The 26822-nt window shown below is 41.5% G+C and overlaps 1 pseudogene; it reads left to right on the plus strand.

The window, feature by feature from the left end:
• The first annotated feature begins 216 nt into the window (after nt 1-216).
• LOC121534205 lies at nt 217-24548 on the plus strand (annotated as a pseudogene).
• The last annotated feature ends 2274 nt before the right edge of the window (nt 24549-26822 follow it).

Raw genomic sequence — 26822 nt, forward strand, 5'->3', positions numbered from 1 at the left:
TAGTAGGATACCTTATCACTTTGATTCCTTGAATAGGCCTACAGAAAGAAAAAAAACCTCAAATGAAGTCTAGCAGTACGCTACTCTGTATAGAGTACCTGGTGATAAATGAATATCTCGAGGCGTTTCCTCGAAGTCTAAACAGACCCTGCCTGGGAGAAGTAAATCAGTGACAGCAATCCCGCGCACTTACATAAGAACATCCAACTACGAACCTCCTCTCAGACAACATGGCGCATGTGTACAGCTGCGCTGGAAATATAGACGATACATCCAGTTAGGTGGAAAATAAATAATTTATGCTCAGCTCAGCTAAGCGTATCACCTAAACTAGACTTCGGCGACATTACCTATCGAATGCGGACGCTCGTGCCTGTTCACCTTGACAACAGCATCAGACTCTGGTCTCTGCGCGCTGACAACTTTGCCGAGCTCACCTGCTTACAATGAAGACGAGAGAGCGTTTCAGATCCTGATTGTTCTTTAAGAGTTAGTTTCAGATTATTATTATTATTTTAATTTTTTTTACTGTGGGTACCGTGTATGAAGGTATTGTGAGTCTTTTAAATTGTTTTGGTTAAGAAAAAAGCAATGTGACTGCGACCTAAACCAGACTTTTCAACTGATGAAGAAATGCTACTCAACATTACGAGAGAAAACCACACACCACAGCATCAGGGGGAAAGGGAGAGAGATAGACTCCCTCCAATTTCCACTCATTCCACTTCTGTGAGTATGAAATGTTTTTAAATATTTTTCATTTCTTTAAATGTGTTTTCATGTCCAATTAAGAAAGAAATTAACAGTTTTCTGTGTTTTAAAATCATTTCCATAAGGGACCAATGTCACAGTGAAGTCATAAAATGTCCATTTAGAAAAATGATTTCATTGTATAATGATAACTTAACCATTTCAATGACCTCAGAGCTTATCCTTTTGGAAATGTGTTGATGTTAAAACAAAGGGTGGGACCTTTTGGCCAGCTCTTCCTAACCCTGTTATGTTATAAAACAGCATAGCAGCTTTGTGAGTAATATACCACATTATCACTGTAACAAAGTCCAAACATTATACTGTACATTTTGTTTATGTATCCAACTTTTATTTATGTGGCCTAAGTGCTACAGTACTTGCTGTGAATGAATAGTATTCTATACTGTCATAGTTCTAATCTATACTGTCAAAATTCCAGGACCTAATGTACATTTTTGGACATCCAAGACTCTTGGCAGTGTTTAGACAGGCAGCCTATTTTGTTCTTTTCTTCACTGATTGGTCTTTTGACCAATCAGATCAGCTCTGAAAAATATCTGATGTGAAAAGATCTGATGTGATTGGTCAAAAGACCAATTTGTGGAAAAAATATCAGAATTGGGCTGCCTTTCTAAACGCAGACCATGATGTCTGTAAAATGAATTGTAATTTTTATCATAGGGTCTTGATCATGGACCAAACCTGCCATATTCATCTCTCAACTTCATCTCAAACCACAGAAAGGAGGATGGTAGCCACAGCCTCTCTTCCCAGTTTATCCTTCCTGGCATACGGCATGGTATGGTCTGTCATGGTAACCCTAATGTTCACATTACCTCATTCAAGAGTCAACTGGAATAGTAAGCAACAGTATTTTGTGAACTGAGACTTCTGACGCTCACAGGCAGCCCAATTACACAGGCAGCCCAATTCATTTTTTTCACTAATCGTTCTGAAAAAGATCTGATGTGAAAAGATCTGAACCGATTGGTCAAAAGACCGATTAGTGAAAAAAATATCAGAATTGGGCTGCCTGTGTATACGCAGCCATAGTGAACCAATATCAAAGTGCAGGCAAGAAGCACTTAATCAAGTTTGATCTATCATGAGCTATCGGTATGGCTAGCTAACACATGTTTTATATTGTTACCTTCAGGTACAGAGACTTAATAATATCACTAAGAGGCTTACAAGGAAATAATTTTCACTCAGCGCTCCCAAAAGAAAGGCTAGTTTCAGTTTCAAAGTGACATATACAGGCTGCTTTGAATTAATGAGCAATGCTCCAGGCAGATGTGTTGTCGTGGCTTCCTATTCTTGAGATCAAAGAATGTTCGAGGAGACTTGAGCATCAATGCTTGATGCAGATGAGGGAGACAGAGGCCCACTCAGAGCTGCTCTTCCTTTACAGGGAGAACGTGTTCTGGGTGTAATGACCACAACCGTTGTGTGGGCTGCCGACTGAAGTTTTTTAAAAATACAAGATGTTAATATATTGCTGTCACTTATACTTGAAAATATGGAGAGTTCATTGCCCAATGCTGCTCACTGTTGTGATATGAGAAGAAAAAAACCATTATGCAGGTTTCATCTTGTTATATACGGTTAATTGAGATTGTTAAACTATAATGTTGTGGATAAGAGCACCTGTCTTACACACTGGTACCTGGGCTCTCATTACCAGCAAGTAGAGTTAATCATAAGGGTTACCGCCTTCATTTTCATTAGGAATTAGTTAAAGGTGCACTACGCAGAAATCGATCCGCCCTTTCCTGGTTGCTAAAATTCTAATAGTTGGCCTAATTTCAGTTTATGTGACAAAACAAGCATGTATAGTGTAGATAATCATCCTACCACCTAAACAGCTGTGAAATATATTTTCCATAACCCAAAATATTGTATTTTCAGCTGTTTGAAGCTGGTGTACAAAACAGAAAGGAAAAGATGCAAAAACAAAACTTAAGAATGGGAAGCATAGAAATAGCGCACATAGAACAGATCTACCGCTTCTTAGACTTGTTTTCAATGAGAATGACATATCTATAACTAATATTTCTATGTCAAAAAGTTACATATTGCAGCTTTAATAGATAATAGTATTTTCAGGGATGATACATTTGGGTGAGTGTGTTTGTGTGTTTTTAATATGTGTGTTGTTATTCCGCCTGCAGGTAGAGAGCTTCCCCCCATCTGTCCTGATGTTAGACAGAAGCATCAACATCAACATCGCATCACTGTTGACATTCTGCCTCCTGAGGTCAGGGCTCGCGTTGCCTCCGACCCAGTCATGCCCCTCCGCACCAAGACTGCCAAAAAGTTTCAGTAAGTACACACACACACACACATACACACATACACACACACGTCCTTATTATTAATGGTACACTCAAACAGAAATAACTTTTAATATTTGTCTAACGTTTACCAGGGAGGACATTGAGAGGGCAATAGTCTCAGGCGATTGGAAACACATCCATGATTTCTACTTGACCACGTTCAGCTCCTTTTTAGAACTGAATGCTACCTTTAAGGTGGGTGATCCCCATGTCTGTGCCATATTCATCCTGCGGTTTCGTATTTGTATTGTCAATCAAGCCAGTGATATTTCTACAGCATAATTTATAAGGACTTATTACACTACTAATTTATGTCCAGGGGTGCAACTTTGGTTTTAGAAGTGGGGGGGACATAATTATTATATATAAATATATTTTTTAATCCGGTCGGATAAACACTCCAAACAGCCCACCCGACCGCTCGGAGGCCTATACCGACCAACGGTGTGCTTTTAACATGGTCCTAAAGCACACCGTTGCCTCGTTTTGTATCACATTCCAATTATAAAAATATGCAATTTCAGAATGTGGGGGGACATGTCCCCACCCCTGTCCCCAGTGAACGTTGCACCCCTGACTATGTCAATTCATTTGTATGGATAAGTGTGATAGTAAAATCTCTAAAGCAACTATGACTGATCAACGCAAATAAAAGGTGATCATTGTTTTGGTGTTTAAAGTCGGTCAATATAGTATTTCTGGGAGCCAGGTAAAGGGGAATTTGTAGAGGGGTTTTTGAGTCTGAATGAATGAAGTTATTCAGAGGGTCGGAAAAAAGAGCACTTGTGCGTGGTTTCCATGGAGAGTGTTATTCATTAGAGCAGGACCTATAAGAGAATGTATGATCATGTACGCAACAGTTGGGTAAATGTTTAGCACGTGTGATGGTCGGTTTGCATTGCTTCCTAGAGGGTCTAGGATAATTATGTCATAACAAAGTATAATATAGAATATTAGCCTTCCCCCAAAGTGAACCAGACTTGGACTGAGCGAATCACCAATAAAAGTAGACTAAACTAAAGTATGTGTTAGTCCTAATCTAAATATATTATTCGTTTCTCTGTCCAGAAAGAAGCAAACGCTCCGTTCAACACGATTGAAGACTCAGGAATCAATACCAAATTCGTCAATGCTGTCTATGACGCATTATCGCTCACGGTATGTAGAGTGATAGAGCAACGAATGTTTATATTAGGTAGTTGAAATGAAAACCTCTCACTAACTTTGATCTAACATTGATTCAACAGCCTCCTGATGCCCAGAGAGCAGTGCTGAAGGGGATCATTAACAGCTTGTTAAGAGAATGGAAGGGGTGTGTGACAATCATATACTGTAGCACTTTTATAGCTGCCACTGAAATGAAACGATTCCTGTCTACATAGTAAAGCTCTATACTTTGTGACTTGAATATTGAATCAAATGTTACGTGCTGGATGAGGAATGAAATTAACTTCATATTGTCTGCTTTGTTTTGCAGTCGACGGACAAAGGATGACCTGAGAGCGTATTTCATTCTAGTTCAGGTAACGTCATGCATCACGTGCAGTATATTTACACATTACTGGTACAAATGACATACAGATTTGGCTAATGTGCCCCCCCCCCACACACACACTCCCCACACACACACATGTGCTCCACAGCCATTTTTCGGAATCTCTTTGTGTTTCGGGTCCTCAGTAGGTTAAACACAGTAGCCCTCAGTCTAAAGGCAAATCAGAAACACAGGAAACTCTCGATGTGCTCCCTCACCACATGGCCCATTGACTCCAGTCATAGCCCAAGCAGTCAGTCTCAGTCTCAGTCAGGCTCGGGATATAACGAGAGCAGAGTGTTTACTTTACACATGACCAACAGACTAGAGGTAGTCTTGGCACCGGCCAAATATGGACACAAGCATTAGACACATAGCCTGGGAGAGACTCGGGAGGCAGACTGGGAAATGGCTGAGTTGAACTGGGACGATTTCTGTCTGCTAAAAATTGAGACTGGTTGGAGACTTGTTTCTATCCCATTTATGGTTTTCTTATTGTTTTACTACTATTATTACTTTATTATTGTTTCAGACATTTTATGGGGCGGTAAATTAAAAAGCACATCTTCTATCCCTTTCATACCAACAACTTTTTGTGGTTATTGAGTCTCTCCAGTTCTCTCAATCTAAATTGAGTGTATGATTTGTCTTTGGGCTCTCACTCTCTCTCTGTCTCTCGCTCTCTCGGTCTCTCTGTCTCTCTGTCTCTCTGTCTCTCTGTCTCTCTGTCTCTCTCTCTCTCTCTCTCTCTCTCTCTGCCTCTCTCTCTCTCTCTCTCTCTCTCTCTCTCTCTCTCTCTCTCTCTCTCTCTCTCTCTCTCTCTCTCTGTCTCTCTCTGTCTCTGTCTCTCTCTCTCTGTCAGTGTCTCTCTCTCTCTCTCTCTCTCTCTCTCTCTCTCTCTCTCTCTCTCTCTCTCTCTCTCTCTCTCTCTCTCTCTCTCTCTCTCTCTCTCTCTCTCTCTCTCTCTCTCTCTCCATCTCTCTCACTCTGTCTCTCTCTCTCTCTGCCTAGGGAATGGATGAGGTCATGTTTGAAGTAGAAAAGTCTGGTTTCCTCTGTAATGCCAGTCTTTATTAGAAGCCAGACTTCTTCTGTTGTAAAGCTTTATTTCCTTTTTGAAGTGCACTGCCACTGCTGAAAAAGCTCCTCTTTGTTGCAGAACCCTCAGTGCACCAGCCCAGCCACATATGTAATCTATGCACACTTACTGAGGCAAATAGCCGCGCTGGCTGAAGCAGACCACTATTTCCTGATGCACTGGTTTAAGAAGTAAGAGTCTGAATTGTTCCTCTGTCTTATGCAATCCCATGCTTTTTCAGGCTGTAGTTGTTATCCACAAAGTAAGCACAGTCCTCAGAAAAAAGCCATGTTGTTATTCTTTATCCAGGAAGGATAAATAAATTACGTTTTCCAAATTGTTTTAGTAGCAGTTGGTAGGAATTGAGCAGTCATAGCTTTCAAACAAGACAATCTATTTTGAAAGTTAAAATGTATTCCTTGCCATGCTGATAATGCCTCTGTTTTCGATTATGATTGTCTAACTCAGGCTGTCCCAGAAGCGGTTCAAACAGCTGGTGGAGCGGCTGCACCTCTTCATCTCCACCCGTCTGTTCCCAGCCAAGCCTGAGGAGCTGCCCCCCATGGCCAAGTGCTCCTGGTGGATCCCCTCCGCCACAAAGGTCCTCTCCTCCTCAGTGAGTAGGTCGTCTTCTATCTCCACCCCCCACAGGGAGCTGAGACTGGGGCAATGGTCAGGGCAAGGGGATGTTAGTGTAGTGTTGTGAGATTTAGGTCTATCCCTTGTAATGGATTAAACTGCACTTTCTACAGGCATTGAATTCTCCTGTCCATATTTGTCTGGTTCTCCTACCCATATTTGTCTGGTTTATCTACCCATATTTGTCTGGTTATCTACCCATATTTGTCTGGTTCTCCTACCCATATGTGTCTGGGGTAGATGTTGTTTGAGGGTCAGGAGAAAACATATCAGTCTCCAGGAGAACGTGATATATTCTTCTGTTTCTCTTTTTCTCCATTGTAGATGCAGCAAATGTCATTTCCAGCACCCCCATCCTGTCATTTGTTGACTTCTACAACCCCACGCTGGACCACACTGACTTCATGGATGACTATCGCATATGGCAGACTCAGGGAAACTCTACCAGGTGTGACATGACAATATTATCAGAGCAAAGCTTATGTTGACCAGTGCTCTTCAATTCTCCCCACAACCCCTTGCTGGTACGGTTCCTGTGTTTCCCTGTAAATAAAGGAGCTCCCTCTTGTGTCAGCTTTCAGCATTAGAACAACAGATTCTTTGTTTATGATGTCAGATTGCAACATCAGATATGATACGATCTTCAATGGGTATCGTACACCAAAAATCAAATTGTATTTGCCACATGCGCCCGAATACAACAGGTGTAGACCTTACAGTGAAATGCTGACTTATAAGCCCTTAACCAACAATGCAGTTTTAAGAAAGATAAGTGTTAAGTAAAAAATTGGTAAGTAAAAATTAACAAATAATTAAAGAGCAGCAGTAAAATAAAATAACAGTAGGGAGGCTATATACAGGGGGTACCGGTACAGAGTCAATGTGTGGGGGCACCGGTTAGTCGAGGTAATTGAGGTAATATGTACGTGGGTAGAGTTAAAGTGACTAACCAAACAAATCACACAATCCCTGATGAAACCAATACATTATTTCCGTGTGATAAGCTATGATAACCAAACACTCCCTGTTCCTCCCCGTTCCTCCCCATCCTCAGGTTTACATTCTGCCAGTTCCCCTTCATTCTATCCACGGTGGTGAAGAAGGCCATCATCCAGAAGGACTCGGAACAGCAGATGATCAGCATGGCCAGGGTGAGACTGAGGTCACTTCTCACTCACATAGGTCCTTGTCGTCCATCTTTGATAGTGTCATTGTAATGCACAGTAGCACAGGCAATGAATCACATTCTCAGCCTAACTATTACCGTTCTTTATATTAGCATATTGACCTCCTAGTGTTAATGTACAGAGAATTCATATATAAATATATTTTTTAAGTATTATTATTATTATTGTATTTTATATATATATATATATACAGTGAGGGAAAAAAGTATTTGATCCCCTGCTGATTTTGTACGTTTGCCCACTGAAAAATACATGATCAGTGTATAATTTTAATGGTAGGTTTATTTGAACAGTGAGAGACAGAATAACAACAACAAAATCCAGAAAAACCCATGTCAAAAATGTTATAAATTGATTAGCATTTTAATGAGGGAAATAAGTATTTGACCCCTCTGCAAAACATGACTTAGTTCTTGGTGGCAAAACCCTTGTTGGCAATCACAGAGGTCAGACATTTCTTGTAGTTGGCCACCAGGTTTGCACAAATCTCAGGAGGGATTTTGTCCCACTCCTCTTTGCAGATCTTCTCCAAGTCATTAAGGTTTCAAGGCTGACGTTTGGCAACTCGAACCTTCAGCTCCCTCCACAGATTTTCTATGGGATTAAGGTCTGGAGACTGGCTAGGCCACTCCAGGACCTTAATGTGCCACTTCTTGAGCCACTCCTTTGTTGCCTTGGCCATGTGTTTTGGGTCATTGTCATGCTGGAACACCCATCCACAACCCATTTTCAATGCCCTGGCTGAGGGAAGGAGGTTCTCACCCAAGATTTGACGGTACATGGCCCGTCCATCGTTCCTTTGATGCGGTGAAGTTGTCCTGTCCCCTTAGCAGAAAAACACCCCCAAAGCATAATGTTTCCACCTCCATGTTTGACGGTGGGGATGGTGTTCTTGGGGTCATAGGCAGCATTTTCCTCCTCCAAACACGGTGAGTTGAGTTGATGCCAAAGAGCTCGATTTTGGTCTCATCTGACCACAACACTTTCACCCAGTTCTCCTCTGAATCGTTCAGATGTTCATTGGCAAACTTCAGACCTTGTGTGGTCTACAATCTTGTCCCTGACATCCTTGGAGAGCATGTTATATATATATACACTACCGTTCAAAAGTTTGGGTCACTTAGAAATGTCATTTTTTTCGAAAGAAATGCATTTTTTTTGTCCATTAAAAATAACATCAAATTGATCCAAATACAGTGTAGACATTGTTAATGTTGTAAATGGCTATTGTAGCTGGAACTTTCTTCTGAAACTCATCAGTCTATTCTTGTTCTGAGAAATGAAGGCTATTCCATGCAGAAATTGCCAAGAAACTGAAGATCTTGTACAACGCTGTGTACTACTCCCTTCACAGAACAGCGCAAACTGGCTCTAACCAGAATAGAAAGAGGATTGGGAGGCCCCGGTGCACAACTGAGCAAGAGGACAAATACATTAGAGTGTCTAGTTTGAGAAACAGGCGCCTCTCAGGTCCTCAACTGGCAGCTTCATTAAATAGTACCCGCAAACACCAGTCTCAACGTCAACAGTGAAGAGGCAACTCGGGATGCTGACCTTCTAGGCAGAGTTGCAAAAGAAAAGCCATATCTCAGACTGCCCATCTTAATCTTTTATTTTTATTGGCCAGTCTGGGATATGGCTTTTTCTTTTGCAACTCTGCCTAGCGGTCAGCATCCCGGAGTCGCCTCTCACTGTTGATGTTGAGACTGGTGTTTGTGGTACTATTTAATGAAGCTGCCAGTTGAGGACCTGTGAGGCGCCTGTGTGTCTGAATACTTTGCGAAGGCACTGTGTGTATATATATTTTTAAAAAAAAGATGTATATATATATATAAATACTGTGTATATTAAATAATATATAATATATTAAATACTGTGTATATACATAATTAATGTATGTTGGAGTGTATATTCTATAGGTTTTCAAGTTTTTTCCGGTCCCTCTTGCAGTCAGGAAAAACCCAGAACAAGACGTTTACAATATTTACAGTGTATATCTCACTGCATCAGACTGAAAACATAAGCTCTCCCTCTCAGACAACATAAGGAGTGGCTCTTGTTATTTATTGCAGCAAAGCCTGGTGGACAAAGTGTCTCGCAGACAGCGAGTGGATATGAGCTTGCTCTTTCTCAACATCAAAGTCAGACGGCTGCAGCTGGTCAGTGACTCACTGGATGAGGTAATACCATTTCCCATCTAACAGACACACAAAAACATGACTTAGGAAGACAGCCCCAGCCCTGGTAGAGAGGCTTGATTGCTATTTATGTTATGCAAAATGTAAGAGCCAATTAATTTGATGTAAATTCAGTTATTTCACTGCTTTCAATGCAGTGCATTTCAAAAAACTGAAGCATCCGAGATATGTTTAAGTTCAGACATGCGGCATGCCTTGGTCTGATAAGTTCAAGAAGTTGGCCGCAGCTTAATTTGCTCTCCTGCTTTTAGCTGACTAGAAACCGAGCAGACTTGAAGAAGAAGCTGAAAGTGTCGTTTGTGGGGGGAGGCTGGTTTAGACATGGGTGGTCTGACCAAGGAGTGGTTTCTCCATTCTCATCCGAACAGATCTTTCACACAGACTACGGTGAGACATATGGGACAAACAGATCAGGCATATGCGTTGCCATAGAGATAACAGATGTTACAGCTGTTTTGTTTGCAACAATACTATTTTCTCTATAGATAACAGTATACGTTAAGGAGATGTATTTCTCCTTTAGCCCGGCTTTCTGTTCCCATCCTAAAGTCTCAACCAGTACCCAGACTAAGAATGCTGACCTGCATTTTAGACGTTAATGAAGAAAAGAACGAAAATGTACGATGTTCATGTTCTGGGACAGATACATAGCACTGCAATAGATGACCATTCTATTTACAGTAACTCCCATTTGGTCTGGGACCTAGCAGTCCAAAAACGAAATTCCCATGTACTCTATTCTGATCATTTGTTATCTGCCTGTGTTCTATGTCTATGTCATGTCTGGGTGGAGTTGTGTTTAAGCAGAGTGTATTTGTGTCTCCTCTCTGAAGGCATGTTTACATTCTTCAAGGATTCCCACTATCACTGGTTCAGCAGCTGGAAGTGTGACAACTACTCTGAGTTCCGATTGGTCGGAGTTGTATCCTTTTGTACCATACCGTGATTTAAGGTACCGTTGTAGCTTGTCGCGAACTGTAAACAGATTCTCATGTTGTACCCTGTAACTGGCGCCTGGAGTTTTAGTCAGGTCACGTAGTGAGGAAGAACTCCTGGCGCTATACTTAAGGGAATCTTTGCACATTTACCATAGATACTCTGAGGTTCGCCACTATCCCTATGCCAGGTTAATTGCTGCTTTGCAGATGATAGCTTTAGTTTTAGGACTATAATTTTGTGGGGATTCTGCAGTTTGTCATCTTCTAAACTGAGGAGACACTGCAGTGCTTTTCTATTTGGCACGTTGCAATCTGATGTAATCTAATAGAATAACTAAAGTATGCAGAATATTCATGTGTTTTTATCCATGTGACATTGTGTTTATTTTGATAAAACAGTTAGATCATATACACATACACTATAACTTAACTAAATCATGTCAACATTTCAATAGTAGTGTGTTTTCATTCAAATCAATTCGTTGTTTTCTCTGAAAATCTCAATTTTGACATGTCCCACATCATGTTTGTCAGATTTCTTGGAAGATTAGAACCCATTTAAGACCCACATTTTCCCAGGTTTTCACCATAACTGTAAATCCCTAGTTATTTTGTTGCATTGACAAAGTCATTTCCGAAGATTATTATTATTTCATGTGATTAGTGATTCATTTACATTTGTCCCTCAGGTTTAAGGTCAACCCTGTTACGTGAACTGAACTCTTTTTAATATGGTAAAACTATTCCTTTTAAAATTATTTTTTCAGAAGAAACAATGAACATCTAATAGTCAAATCATAGTTTTAAAAGCAGGTGAGCTGGTCCTACTATTTTGGGGCATTTTCTGGGGGTTTTGTGGCAGAAAACCCTGTTACCCTATAGATATACAGACTCAGAAATGTTTTAACAAGTACATTTTTGGGGGGGTGAAGTTTCGTTCAATTGCCTCCTCCTGTTGCACACAACAAGCTTCCATTCTCCCTGTCACAATGGGATTTATGGCTAATTTAAGATGAAATTGTCAAGCCTGTTACAGTCAACCCTGTTACTTTAATTGTCACCTTTTTATAGTCATTTTTATTAATTTAACCTATGTAGATGGGAAAATAGGTTTGTTGTGAAGTTGAACATGTGCTCTTTATGACAGAATGTGAAAGGTAGACTCAGCAAAACGAGCAGCACCGCAGATATTGAGATGAGCAAGATGCAAGACTTCGCTCCCACACAGTCACACACTGTATCTGCGCATGTGCATGGGTTCGCTATAGCCACGGGACCAAAACAGCGGAGAAGTTGAGAAATGAATTGTTGCAGAAATTGACCCACTATGCTGTTTACTTTCTGCACCTATGTTATATCGCTGAGTCTACTTTAAAAATGAGGTGAAATATATACAGTATATTATTTTTTTAAACAAAATAACACTACCCAAAGGGCACTCTATTGGTGGAATGACACTACCATGTATTCAGCACTTTCCAGGTGTTCTGCAGAGACGATAGTCAGTGTTTCTCCAGTGATGAACCCTAGCAGTCATGCGTGGGGAGTCACAGCTTGTGCGCACGTGGCTCTCCCCTTGGGTACGGCTGACTCGAATCTCGCCAAGTTGCACAATCACAAGTGATGAGGCAGACACAGAGGCAGCCAGTAGCCAGGAGCCAGGGCTGTGTGCTGATCTTATCTCTCTCTATTGTCTGCTGCCCCCTCCATGCCTGAGGCATGTTCAGCCAGCCTGAGCTAGTCCACCCACATACCCCCGCACCCCTTCCACCTCACCAGTCTGTCAGCCACTCAGTTAGAATTACTGCACACTGACAGACACTGAAGTGGCTATGTGTCTCTGTCTGAAACTGTTTAACCAACACCACAGGGAGGGCAGGGTGACAAACAATGCAGGGAGAGATAGTGATAGAAACTGAAAGGTTTTGTTATGTCTTATTTTGTGGGCTGCAGGTCTGGCTGCAGCGGTCTGTGTTTCATTCTCCGCCTCTCAGTTCCCATGGAATTTTCCCCAAGTCTGCGCCAATATAACTTGAAGGATTTTCCCAAACTCTCTTTATCTATTTAGCAAGCTAGGGAGCTCTGCAGCTTTAGCCTTTCCCACAGAAGTTCCATATGGACGACACATGAATTGAGATCTGCCAGAAGCAGCTGGAACCGCTTTAGGAGTTTCATTGTAACGCATAATACACCTGCTGTTTATATTCCCTCTTCAGATTTGCTACTAGCCAATATACATGGGAAAAATGCTGTGTTAATCGAGTGATGATTGTGATCATTAGCAGCCGCTGCAGGGTCTGTGAAGCTGGTATAAAATGCTGTGTTAATCGAGTGATGATTGTGATCATCAGCACACGCTGCAGGGTCTGTGAAGCTGGTATAAAATGCTGTGTTAATCGAGGATGATTGTGATCATCAGCACACGCTGCAGGGTCTGTGAAGCTGGTATAAAATGCTGTGTTAATCGAGTGATGATTGTGATCATTAGCACACGCTGCAGGGTTTGTGAAGCTGGTATAAAATGCTGTGTTAATCGAGTGATGATTGTGATCATCAGCACACGCTGCAGGGTCTGTGAAGCTGGTATAAAATGCTGTGTTAATCGAGTGATGATTGTGATCATCAGCACACGCTGCATGGTCTGTGAAGCTGGTATAAAATGCTGTGTTAATCGAAGTGATGATTGTGATCATCCAGCACACCTGCAGGGTCTGTGAAGCTGGTATAAAATGCTGTGTTAATCGAGTGATGATTGTGATCATCAGCACACGCTGCATGGTCTGTGAAGCTGGTATAAAATGCTGTCGTTACAATGTATGAAGAAATCAGAAGCACAATACTGCTATGCTACATTAAATGAATATAACTAACCACATTTTATTCTGTTCATCTAGTGGTGTATATGAGTTCTCTTAATGATAACTTTGAGTCATTTGGGGTTGAAGATAATTGCTTTCTATTGTAAAGGATCTGTGATTACCGCCTATACCTTAAGACTTTGATACACCCTTAACTTTATGTGTCAGCTCATGGGCCTGGCTGTCTACAACAGCATCACCTTGGACATCAGCTTCCCCCCCTGTGTCTACAAGAAGCTGCTGACCCCGCCCGTGGTGCCGTGTGACCCCGATTCCCCCGTTGGCATGGCGACCCTCACCCTGGACGACCTGCAGCAGGTCATGCCTGTATGTACACAACACAAGCTCTGATTCAGCTCTCTCACTGGCATTCTTTACCATTACACTGCACTCTTCTTGCAACGATCACAAGTACAATAATATTGCTTGCAGTGGTCAAAGGAACATTTGTATACTTGCAAAATACTCCTCTTTATATGTATTTATACAATCAAATGAATGGATGTGACGCTTATGAGAGGACCATTTTAGAATGATTCAGATTTTCTCTGACGGGTAAAGTGTTGATTTGTACAGTATCTGAATATGGATGTACGGTTGCTAGACTAAGAAGTTATATAGAGTGTGTTAAAAATAACTCCAATATGCCCCTGTTCCTACTTATAGCTGAACAATATGTGAAGGAATTCAGGCATCATAACATCAGTAATATGCTTGTAGTTTAGGGAGTCATATATTGTGCTATTGATGCCGTGCGTCACAGGACTGTGAGATAATCAACCAGGTTCACACTCCATATAGTCCCAGTCTCACCCTGCCACCAGTCTCATAACAGTGTAGCTGCTGCCAAGGTGAGATGGGAGTGATGTAGCTAGGTCTCAGAGGTGCCAAGCTGGACTCCAACCATCACCTGAGACACACCAGTGATAGATTCTTGCCCACAGATGTCACACCTAGCAGTCCAACACTGCTGGTGAGCGCTCTTGGTGATGGCAGCTTTTTTTATTGATCAAGTGGGTTCAAGAATGCCAGCTGTAGTTAGCTGTCTAGGTAGGAGAGATGGAGAGGAGAGATACACTTCATGTGGCATGACATGTTGTGCAATTGCCATCAATGTTATGCTTGGTTGATATAATATTTCCTTATATAATCCTGTAGTTTCACATAATATGTAGATTTTTGAGTTGCTAGTGAAAGTGATTGAAGGACTGACATCTTCCAATATTCACCAGCAGAGGGCACTCAAGCCTAACTTTGCACATCGCCACTTGCGATTTCTACAAACTCAAAACAAACTAAATCTATGTTAATCATATACTGTTTACTTGTATGCACACAATACATTACTGTCACTAAGACTAGTATTAAACTGCGTTTGGTGTAATTGTGTAGCTTTTTTATTCAGTATGCATCTCATACAGCTGCGCAGCCTTGCCAGATGTTGGTTTTTACTGGGCAGTTGGCCTTGTCTTAGCTTACATAACGGCCTCTGTTGAATACTTTTACCTAAATTGGAGGAGGGCAGGGAAAAAGCCAGCACAAGTTCTTTAAAAAGACTGCCCAGCACTGACGTCAAACACATGTAATTGTTCTTCAAATGATTGCTTTTGCATTATAAAATGTATTTTATGTGACTATGTTCTGAGGTATGGATTGGAATAGCATAATCACAGTGATGTCATTGTATTTGGTACAAATAATTCCCTAAGTTCTAGACCTCAGGTGAATCTGGTAATGAATGGTGTGGCTGTTGACCACATTGAGGAGACTAAATTACTTGGTGTTACCTTAGATTGTAAACTGTCATGGTCAAAACATATTGATTCAATGGTTGTAAAGATGGGGAGAGATCTGTCCATGATAAAGAGATGTGCTGCTTTTTTTACAACACACTCCACAAAGCAAGTCCTGCAGGCTCTAGTTTTGTCTTATCTTGATTATTGTCCAGTCATACGGTCAAGTGCTGCAAAGAAAGACCTACAGTAGTTAAGCTGCAGCTGGCCCAGAACAGAGCGGCACGTCTTACTCTTCAGTGTAATCAGAGGGCTAATATTAATACTATGCATGCCAGTCTCTCTTGGCTAAGAGTTGAGGAAAGACTGACTGCATCGGTCCTTGTGTTTATAAGAAACATTAATGTGTTAGAAATTCCAAATTGTTTGCATAGTCAACTTAAACACAGCACTGACACACACACTTACCCCACCAGACATGCCACCAGGGTCTTTTCACAGTCCCCAAGTCCAGAACAAATTCAAGGAAATGTACAGTATTATACAGAGCCATGAGTGCATGGAACTCCCTTCCATCTTATATAGCTGGAAGTGAACTCCCATCTCATAATGCGTGAACAGCAATCTTGGTTTAAAAAAACAAATAAAGCAACACCTCACGGCACAACGCCTCTCCCCCATGTGACCTACTTTTTTGTGTGATGTACTGACATGTACACTACATTACCAAAAGTATGTGGACTCGTGCTCGTCGAACATCTCATTCCAAAATCATGGGCATTAATATGGGAGTTGGTCCCCCTTTGCTGCTATAACAGCCTCCACTCTTCTGGGAAAGCTTTCCACTAGATGTTGGAACATTGCTGCAGGGACTTGCTTCCATTTTAGCCACAAGAGCATTAGTGAGGTCAGGCACTGATGTTGGCCGATTAGGCCTGGCTCCAGTCGGCATTCCAATTCATCCCAAAGGTGTTCGATGGGGTTGAGGTCAGGGCTCTGTACAGGCCAGTCAAGTTCTTCCACACCGATCTCGACAAACCATATCTGTATTTACCTCGCTTTGTGCACGGGGGCATTGTCATGTTGAAACAGGAAAGGGCCTTCCCCAAACTGTTGCCACAAAGTTGGAAGCACAGAATCGTCTAGAATTTAATTGAATGCTGTAGTGTTAAGATTTCCCTTCACTGGAACTAAGGGACCTAGCCCGAACCATGAAAAACAGCCCCAGACCATTATTCCTCCTCCACCAAACTTTACAGTTGCCACTATGCATTCGGACAGGTAGAGTTCTCCTGGCATCCACCAAACCCAGATTTGTTAGTCGGACTGCCAGATGGTGAAGCGTGATTCATCACTCCAGAACGTGTTTCCACTGCTCCAGAGGTCCAATGGCGGCGAGCTTTACACGACTCCAGTTGACGCTTGGCATTGCGCATGGTGATTTTAGGTTTGTGTGCGGCTGCTCGGCCATGTAAACCCATTTCATTAAGCTTCCGTCGAACATTGCTTCCAGAGGCAGTTTGGAACTCTGTAGTGAGTGTTGAAACCAAGGACAGAAGATTTTTACGCGCTGTGCGCCTCAGCACTCGGCGGTCCTGTTCTGTGAGCATGTGTGGCTTACCACTTCGCAGGCTGAGCCGTTGTTGCTCCTGAGACGTTTCAGCTTCACAATAACAGCACTTACAGTTGACCGGGCAGCTCTAGCAGGGCAGAAACAAACAGACAAACTGACTTGTTGGAAAGGTGGCATCCTATGACGTGCCACATTGAAAGTCACTGAGCTCTTCAGTAAGGCCATTCTACTGCCAATGTTTTCTATGGAGATTGCATGGCTGTGTGCTCGATTTTATACACCTGTCAGCAATGGGTGTGGCTGAAATAGTTGAATCCACCAACTTGAAGGGGTGTCCACATACTTTTGTATATATAATGTATGTGTAACTGATAGATGCACACACACACACACACACACACACACAATACATTTACGTCATTTAGCAGACGCTCTTATCCAGAGCGACTTACAGTTAGTGAGTGCATACATTTTCTTCCAAATTTTCTTTTTTTCATACTGGCCCCCCGTGGGAAACGAACCCACAACCCTGGCATTGCAAATGCCATGCTCTACCAACTGAGCTACACGGGACTATACATGTTAATGTTTTTAAATGTTTGTAAATTGTGAAGTATTTTGTCTGTAATGTATTTGTCGTTAAGTGTCGGACCCCAGTAAGACTAGCTGTCGCCATTGGCGCCGGCTAATTTGTATTTGTATTTGTATTTATTATGGATCACCAAGGCAGCAGCTACTCTTCCTGGGGTCCAGTAAAATTAAGGCAGTTATACAATTTTAAAAACATTAAAATACATTCACAACACATTAAGTGTGTGCCCTCAGGCCACTACTCTACAACCACATATCTACAATCCAAAATCCCTGTGTAGGCGTGTGTATAGTGCATATTTTATCGTGTGTGTGTATGCATGTGTCTGTACCTTTGTTTGTGTCTCTTCCTGCTGTTCCATAAGGTGTATCTACTGCTTGCGTGTGTTACTTGATGTGGAATAGAGTTTCATGTAGTCATGGCTCTATGTAGTACTGTGCGCCTCCCATAGTTTGTTCTGGACTTGGGGACTGTGAAGAGACCTCTGGTGGCATGTCTTGTGGGGTATGCATGGGTGGCTGAGCTGTGTGCTAGTAGTTTAAACAGACACCTCGGTGCATTCAGCATGTCAACACTTCTTACAAAAACAAGTAGTGATGAAGTCTGTCTCTCCTCTACTTTGAGCCATGAGAGACTGACATGCATATTAATAATGTTAGCTCTACGTGTACATTTAAGGGCCAGCCTCGCTGCCTTGTTCTGGACCAGTTGTAATTTTCCCAAGGTCCTCTTTGTGGCACTAATGGGGATCCTAATAAAATCAACAACAACAAATCATGCACAATGCATACACCATATAATGGTTTTATATAATTTTGTTTCCTCAATACGTGTTCTAGATTGTGTAGTGGCAAAGGCTTTACATGGTGTTCTTGTTGTTTGGTCTTACAATGCTATAAAAAAAAGAAGTCAGTCATTAGATGTATCAATAACAAAATGAAGTCAGATTTTCCTCCATAAAACATTCTATGAAAATAGTGTTCTGTGCTGTATGAGGCAGAAGTTTCCACCGTGGCACTTTCAAATGGCAAGATGTTTTTTTCTTCCTCTTAGGCTTTTTCTAGTTAGCCTTTACAGATTTAGAAGAAGAAGAAGAAGAAGAAGAAGAAGTTATATATACTTCATAAATATTGGTTGCAATCTATATAAAAAAGCAATGCTTATCGATTTGGTCTTGTGTTTCAGGATCTTTCTCATGGGCTGGCAGAACTTCTCAGCTATGAAGGCAACGTGGAGGAGGACTTCTGTACGACTTTTCAGGTTAGGAAAACACATTCTTATTCACAATAACACTTATGAAACATAATATATTTGACATCATTTTAATACATACTGTCACAGCACAAGGGAAGTGCTCCACTAATGTGATGAATGTCATTTTAGGTGTCGCAGGAAGAAATAGGTGTGATCAAGTCCTACAATCTGAAACCGGGAGGAGATAAGATTTCTGTCACCAACCAGAACAGGAAGGGTAAGTGAGGAGTAGACAGGAGCCAGAGAAAAGGCCACTGTCCTGCAGTAGCTTGGGATATCTAACAGTACACTGCCTTTCAGACTATGTGGCATTTGTTTTCTCTCATAGATGATTGTTTGATTACTCTTGTCTTTGCAGAGTATGTCCAGCTGTACGTGTAGATTTCCTGCTGAATAAGTCCATTTGCAGGCAGTTTACTACCTTCTACTATGGCTTCCACAGTGTGTGTACCTCCGACACTTTGATGGTAAGAATGTCAAGACTTTTAATGTCAAAATGAATTAATAAATGAATCCTAATTGGTGTGACAAAAAAAACCATAAAAAAGGGTTGTAAATAGCCCCAAAAAGGGTTGTAACCATAGCGGAATCCTTTTTTGGTACTATATAGAAACATTTTAATGGTTCTTTATAGAACCGTAGGAAAGGGTTCTTTATAAGACCATACAGGTTCCATTTAGAATGTTATGAGCATGGTTCTTTATAGAACCTTCAAAAAAGGGTTCTAGGTAGCACCAAAAAGGGTTCCGCTAGGGTTACAAGCCAAAGAACCCCTATCTGGTACTATTTAGAACCATTATTTTTTAGTGTGTATCAGTATCACTGAAAGTGAGAGGACATCATTTCTTGTGCTGCGTTTCAGTGCCAGCTGGTCCTGTTTGAAGTGTCAATAGCAGAGAGTTTAGTCAACTCCTGTAGAAAGTTCCTGATTAGGCAGCATAAGGAGGAACGTGAGGTCCATTTGCATTTTACAGAGAGGCAATGAGGAGTTGGGGTTCGGCTGTGTGTGCACGAGGGTGTGTGTGCGTGTGCACGCACACAACTGTGAGTGCATGCATGTGTGTGAGTGAGTGTACTGTTCCTCGCTGCCTGCTAAATATGTTCACAGATCTCCCCTCCCCTTCTCTTGACATAGGCCTCCCTAACAGGGTTTTGTGTGTGCTCTGTCTCCACTCAGTAACCAGGGCTCGAATGGGGAGGCTCATATGAGTGGCCTATAGAAAGTGTACGTGGGAACCACAGTAAATGACGAGAGTGATGTCCTTCCACGAATATCAATCAGACAGACCACAAAGCTGCTGTATTCATGCAGAACCAGCCCGGCTTTAGGGTTAGAGTTGCATGGTTTGACATGGGAGGATCTGTCTCTCTGGTCATTATCGGTTTCTTTCCCATTAGTTAATTAACTGTTGCCTCACTGACCTGCTGACAGAAACCAATCGGCATATTGTGGAACTAGCAATGAGTGAAAGATGGACCACACCAACCATCTTCTATAGGCGGGCCGAAGGTCCGTATCCAGACCCGGACGGACCGCGGGTCCCCGTCAAAAAAATATGATTTTGTTGTAATGTTTGAGTCACTCAGATAACATATGAACACATTAAGACATGGCAAAATGTGTAGAATTGCAGGATTTTTTTTTTTTTACTGCTAAATGTTCTCTCTGCCCTGTGGCAACATTTTTAGAATTGCAGGAAATAAGCTTCAAATCTACAACATTTTCTCTCCACCAACAAGAGGAGTGTAATCAGTTTGTGTCTTGGACAGTGCTTGTGTTGGGGTCGGAGTTTGTTATTGCACTGATAAATGGCAATATCAATCCGGACCTTTGCCACCTAGGAAATGTGTGTGACTGGACCTTTTCAGATAGTATTTGAGTACCCCTGGACTACACCAAGTAATCAATAAATTAGAATCAATTAAAATGGACAAGATTAAAACAGACTCGGGTACTGCAATTAACTGTCAGATGAGCTGACAGCGCTGAGCTCAGGGATGGACATTTCCCTCATTGTTTTATTGCGGTCATTGGTAACTGTCTGGACCTGCAAAAACAAATATTTGACTGTTCAGTTATCTGTTTGGTGTACGTGTCACGGAATGCCAGAGTTGGTATGTATGCCACAGCTGAACCAACCACAAACCACAGTTAAACATTAGTTATGTTCTTTTCCCTGTGCAGCAATTTTAGCATGCCTGCTGAGTCCATCCATTTTGAATACTGTAGATAGAAAATAATCACAAAAATAGCAATCTAATATGCATGTACCAGAATATCATTTTCAACAGCATACAATACAATGCAATATCAGAATCAGAAATACTATGTAATTTGTCACAATGACTAAACTTGATGGGTCTGAAATGACAAATGTCCCTGAGCTTTTGTTTTTGCACTGAGCCTAAAACAAAAATCCCTGTCTCAATCTTGGTAGGACTTCCTACTTAATATGGTCTTCTTCAGCTTTTGTTGCATCAGCACCAACATAGAACTTTCCAGTAGTGCGATACGTGCAGTACTGGTTCTATTTTAGTTCTGTTAGTGCAATCTATTAGTTCTCTCAGGAGACTTTTCCTCTTAGCTTCCCGAAGGCAGTGCATGCTCATATGAACAGGCTCATACTGTACATGTAGGAAAAGTCAGCTTTAGCTCCCCACATGGCCCCACGCCAATGAAAAGCTCCTTGATACAGTTACGCAATGGTTGTCTACGCTCGCATTGATTATGCAACACTGCTGTGACAGTAATAACTCACTGGCTGCCTGGTGGGGTGATGGGAGAGAGAGAAGATGGGGGAGAGAGAGGAGAAGAGGGAAAGGGGGAAAGGGGGTGTGGCAGACCACGGTTTGGTCTGTCCCAGATTCTTCAGAAACTCTATACCTTAGCTGGATCTGGCCATTGGCTTGGCTTGCGCTAGCTAGTCATCGGGTTGCATTTCTGTTTGCGCTTCGTGAACAAGGTGAAACTGTGCTGCTGTGAGGCAGTCTTGCAGACCGTGCACTGCCTGACCCTACTGTCTGACACTACTGTCTGGGTGTGTTTGGATAAAGTGGAGTCATGATGTGATAACCCAGCTACACACAACGTTCTGAGAACCATATGTTTCTTAACGCTTGGTGAGAGCGTGGTTGTCCTATGGTTATTTGGCATATAACCTTGCCACAATGTTCTGGGAATGGTGCAGGATACCCAGCTAGCACACTAACGTTCTGAGAACCATATGTTTCTTAGGTGGGAATTTCAGTACTTCAGCATAACATTTTTTCTACAGGTTTCCTCATGGTTCTATTTAAAGTAATGTTCTCAGAACATTCAGAGAACGTTAAGAAACTACATTTTTCTGTGGGAATTTCAGTACTTCAGTATAACGTTTTCTGCAGGTTTCCTCGTGTTCTATTTGAATTCATGTTCTCAGAACATTAAGAAAACTTTCCATAAAAAACACAAGAAAACATTAGTAACGTTCAAAGAACATTCTAAGAATGTTATTTAAAAACATACACAGTCCATTCTCAGCGTCAACAAAACTCTCGCTATCCTCTATAATTTAGTATTTATTAGGATCCGAGGCAGCGGCTACTGTTCCTGGGGTCCAAACAGGAAACAACACAACAAATAAAATACATAATATACATAAATATGCATAGCACTACATTTACATTACAATTTAGCCATTCAGCGGACACTCCCATCCAGAAGCGACCCACAGCTAGTGCATTCATCTTAAGATAGCCAAAACGACAACCACATATCACAGTCGTATCACAACCACGTATCACATACATAATACAATGCAAAATACTATACAAAATGCATGAAAAATGTCTCTTCACAGTCCCCGTCTTTTATCTGTTTTTAAAATCTGTTTTTTATTGCTAGTTTGAGTTACATGGGGTGGCAAAGAGTTCCATTTAGTCATGGCTCTATTTAATACTGTGTGTTTCCCAGCCTCTGTTCTGGACCTAGGGATTGTGAAGAGACCTCTGGTTGCATGTCTTGTGTGTGTACTGATGAGTGTCCGAACTGTGTGCCAACTGCTTGAACAGACAGTTCGGAACCTTCAACACCCTCGCACAAAGACCAATAGTGATGCAGTCAATCTCTCCTCAACTTTAAGCCAGAAAAGATTGACATGCATGTCATTGACATTCGCCCTCTGTGTACATCTAAGTGCAATACGTGCTGCTCTGTTTTGGACCAATTGTAATTTGCCTATATGCTTATTTGCCGCACCTGACCACACAACTGGACATTTGACTGAGATATCAAGAAAGCAGAGCAACGCCTTATCTTCCCATGTTAAGTGTGTTCAGGTGTGTTGGCCGCACTAACTAATTGGCCACATCTGATCTTAATGAGTGCTTGTTTCCTTTAAAATGGGGTCTGTTTGAATAGACTAAAATGAACAGCTTTGTATGAGTAAAAAAATAACATGGCATGCTAGCTCCATCCTGGTGGCGCAGTGGGCTATTCCATGATTAGTGAACAGAAGATCATAGGTTCAAATCTCACTGATGCCATCCCACAATAAAAAAAGAAATGTGTTTGCATGATTATTGCTATTTAATTTCCATGTGCCCTATCTGTGCTTGGAGTTCAAAACAGTTAACCTAAGCTAGCAGTGTTATTAAAAGTCTTATTGAAACATGTTCTCAGAATGTTATTTAATTACTTGAATAAAACCTCTCAGGAAAACATTCAGGAACCATAGTAAATGTTCTTAGAACCACCCTGCAATCTAAAATGTACGTTCCCAGTGAAGGCAAAATGTTCACTTCCGTTCTCAGAATGTTTTAAAAACATTCAATTTTACCGGTCAGGACACTTATGGCTTCGTTCCCCAGAACCAATGGAAAACCAAAAACGTATGTTCCCACAACTTCCAAGGAACCAAATGTGCTAGCTGGGAAGACTTCGTGGGACTGAAAAGTGGTCAAGGACAGAGTAATACAGAGAAAATATGCAACTATGTCTATTAGGTTTGCAAATGAGGCCAAATGTATCAAGTTTGCAACTTGATAACACTTCGCATAATGTGTCTGATTAATACTTTAGACAGTGTGTGACACAACGATCCATGCATATGGCACTCTGATCACCCCATGCCCTTACTATGATATTACCATAGTCAAGCACTGCTCTGTTTAAGTGCACATTTTAGTGCAATATTGGTTCAATGAACAGGGATTCATGATTCAGACCAACATGGTAGTAACTCCTTGTCTTGTGTCATGCAGTAGGCAAGCTTTAATGGACAAACTCACGGTACTAACACTGGGTGTCTTGCGAAATCCTGCAGTTTCACTGGAATCCCATTGTGTCCTGTAGTTTCATATATCCTGTAGTTTTACTTGTTAGACTACCGCGATAGTGACTCTGTGTCTTGTCCCTCGTTTTGTAGTTGCTGAGGTCCGAGGAGGTGGAGATCCTGGTGTGTGGCAGTCCCAACCTGGACATGAGCACGCTGCAGAAGGTAGCACAGTACGAGGCTGCAGCAAGGCTGACCCCACCATCAGGTACTGTAAACCCATCATCATATCAGTAATTGTGTAAAAAGGCCTGATTTCGAATAGATATTAAAGCCGCAATCCTGAGTTTCTAAATGACCATCGAACAGCAGAAATATCCCAGATGGTGCATTTAATTGAAGTAGGTCTAATGATTGTGCCTAACCCTAACCTTACAGTAAATAATCGAATGTGTTGTTCCATCTATGTGGTCAGGGCATTCTGGGACGTGGTGCTGGCCTTCCCTCTGAAGTTCCAGAAGAGGCTGCTCCACTTCTCAACAGGAAGTGACCGCGTCCCTGTGGGAGGAATGGCCGACCTCAACTTCAAGATCTCTAAGATTGATGCCTCCACCGACTGGTGAGATACTGCAGATGTCCTCAATGTGTTCTTTCTTATTCATTGTAAACATGTTGAAAAGTACTAAAAGCAGACCTCCTTTATTCAGCTGCCAAAGTTTGATTTATACAGAACAGCATCTGTGAACAATGTGAATTTATCATTTACCTTTTCTTCCTCTCCAGGTTCCTATATCTCACACGTGTTTCAACCAGATCTGCCTGCCACCATACAAAAACAAAAAAGAACTGAAGCAGAAGTTAACTATTGCCATTTCAAACGCGGAGGGATTTGGACTGGAGTGAACTCAGATAACCACAATGGTGAAACTGCCATTTATCATTGGTTTGTGGTCAGTAGGGTGTGTATATTTGAACATGTTTAGACATGCTACCAGTAATCTCTCAGCTTCAGTATTTCTTAACAATATACTTAACAAATCTGTTTCTGTAGAATATTGGTGAAAAGTGATATTACAAGTATAGCCTTCAGGCGCTTGCATTTGCACTCTAAATACCTTTTGCCTTTTTGATATCAAACTGGACATGGAAAATGTTCTGCCCAGTCCATTAACAATGGAGTTGTTTATTAAAGTAAGAGGTTGAATGTGGTCAGAGCAGAGCAGGGCTGGGTTGGTCTGTGATAAAATAGCTAGATAAACAGTCTGCCAGTACTGCTGGTGTCCGCTCTTAAAGTGACAGAGCCCATCTCTCCTCCTGAACAGAGTCCATGTACCGCCTCTCTTTGACAAAGGCCTTTTCAGGCCTAAGATTGAACTCATTCCGAGTCTGATGGTAAATTATGAACACAGAGATGATCTCGTTAGTATTTATACTAATATATTTGGTTTTCAGAGGTCTCAGAAGTTTTGAAACATTCGGAAGACGTTTCTGTTATGTTGTTCTGGGCAGAGTTTTTAGACGACCCTTTCTGGATGTTTTCATGTAGAGCCTGAAAGGAATTGAGCTTCAGTAAGGTTTATCATGTTACAGTAGTTGTGCTGGTATATGGCTATTATTGATGTGGGGAACTTATCTGTATACCTCGTTTGCTTACTCCCACATTATCGCTGCCTCTCGATATAGATTACATCTCTTCGTGCTCTTGGTACAGTTGGCATATTGTATGGAGAGGTATGAAATAGTTGCGCAAAACACCAGTGACATCATGATTGATATCAAGGCAAATAGGAGTTCAGTGAACCTCACACACCTGCAGGTTAGAATGATGAAACGGTTGCATGAAATGACAGAATCGGGATATATGTCACGTGATTTATTGCTGTTCTAAAGGGATCTCTGTTGTAAAGTGGTGACACTTGTGTGGTAGTTAGCTCACTCAGGATGTCCACATTTCATGGATTGTACGATTCTTCTAAAATGAACTTGATAATAAAAATAAGGTCTTTGTTGAAACAGATCTGTTATGTAAGTGTCGCTCCTGTTGCCATATTAACCAATGGTTACCAGGCTTAGACGATCTTGCCTTACATTGAGTCCTCCTTCATCACTCTCTTCTCAGGTAACAGACACTTACACTATAGAAATACTACCTGTGCTACTCTAACAGGAGCAATCGGTTGTTTTGATTTATGGGCCCAGGTCAGCTGTTTATAATTCTCCCCCAACAGTGAGGAAGTGAAGTTGCAATGCATTCCACCGACTGTGATGTAATGGACGTTGTTTAAACTATACTGTATAGAAAAAGATAACTATTTACATCTCATCATTGAATGTATACGTTGGACATGAGGATTTAGTCACAGTTAAGTAATCAGTGGAGGCTGCTGAGTGGAGGACGGCTCACAATAATCGCTGGAAAGGAGCACATGGAATGGCATCAAATACATGGAAACCATGTTTTTGATGTATTTGATACCATTCCACCTATTCCACTCCTGCCATTACCACGAGCCCATCCTCCCCAATTAAGGTGCCACCAGCCTCCAGTGGTTAAGTTATCCTGCACTCTAGAAAACATACTAAAGGGTCTGAATACTTATGTTAATGTGCTATTTCAGTTTTTAATTTGTAATAGATTTGCAAACATTTCTAAAAACCTGCTTTTTCTTTGTCATTGTGGAGTATTGTGTAGATTGATGAGGGGGAAAAAAACGATTTAATCAATTTTAGAATAAGGCTGTAACGTAACAAAATGTGGAAAAGGTCAAGGGGTCTGAATACTTTACGAATGCCCAGTAAGTTATCCTGCACTCGAAAACCTACTAATCATGTGGCCTGTTGCTGATTTTACACATGTACACTATGTTCTTCCGGAGAAGCCTTTTAGCGTAGTTGAC

Source organism: Coregonus clupeaformis, chromosome 1 (genome assembly GCF_020615455.1).
Source record: "Coregonus clupeaformis isolate EN_2021a chromosome 1, ASM2061545v1, whole genome shotgun sequence".
NCBI lineage: Eukaryota > Metazoa > Chordata > Actinopteri > Salmoniformes > Salmonidae > Coregonus > Coregonus clupeaformis.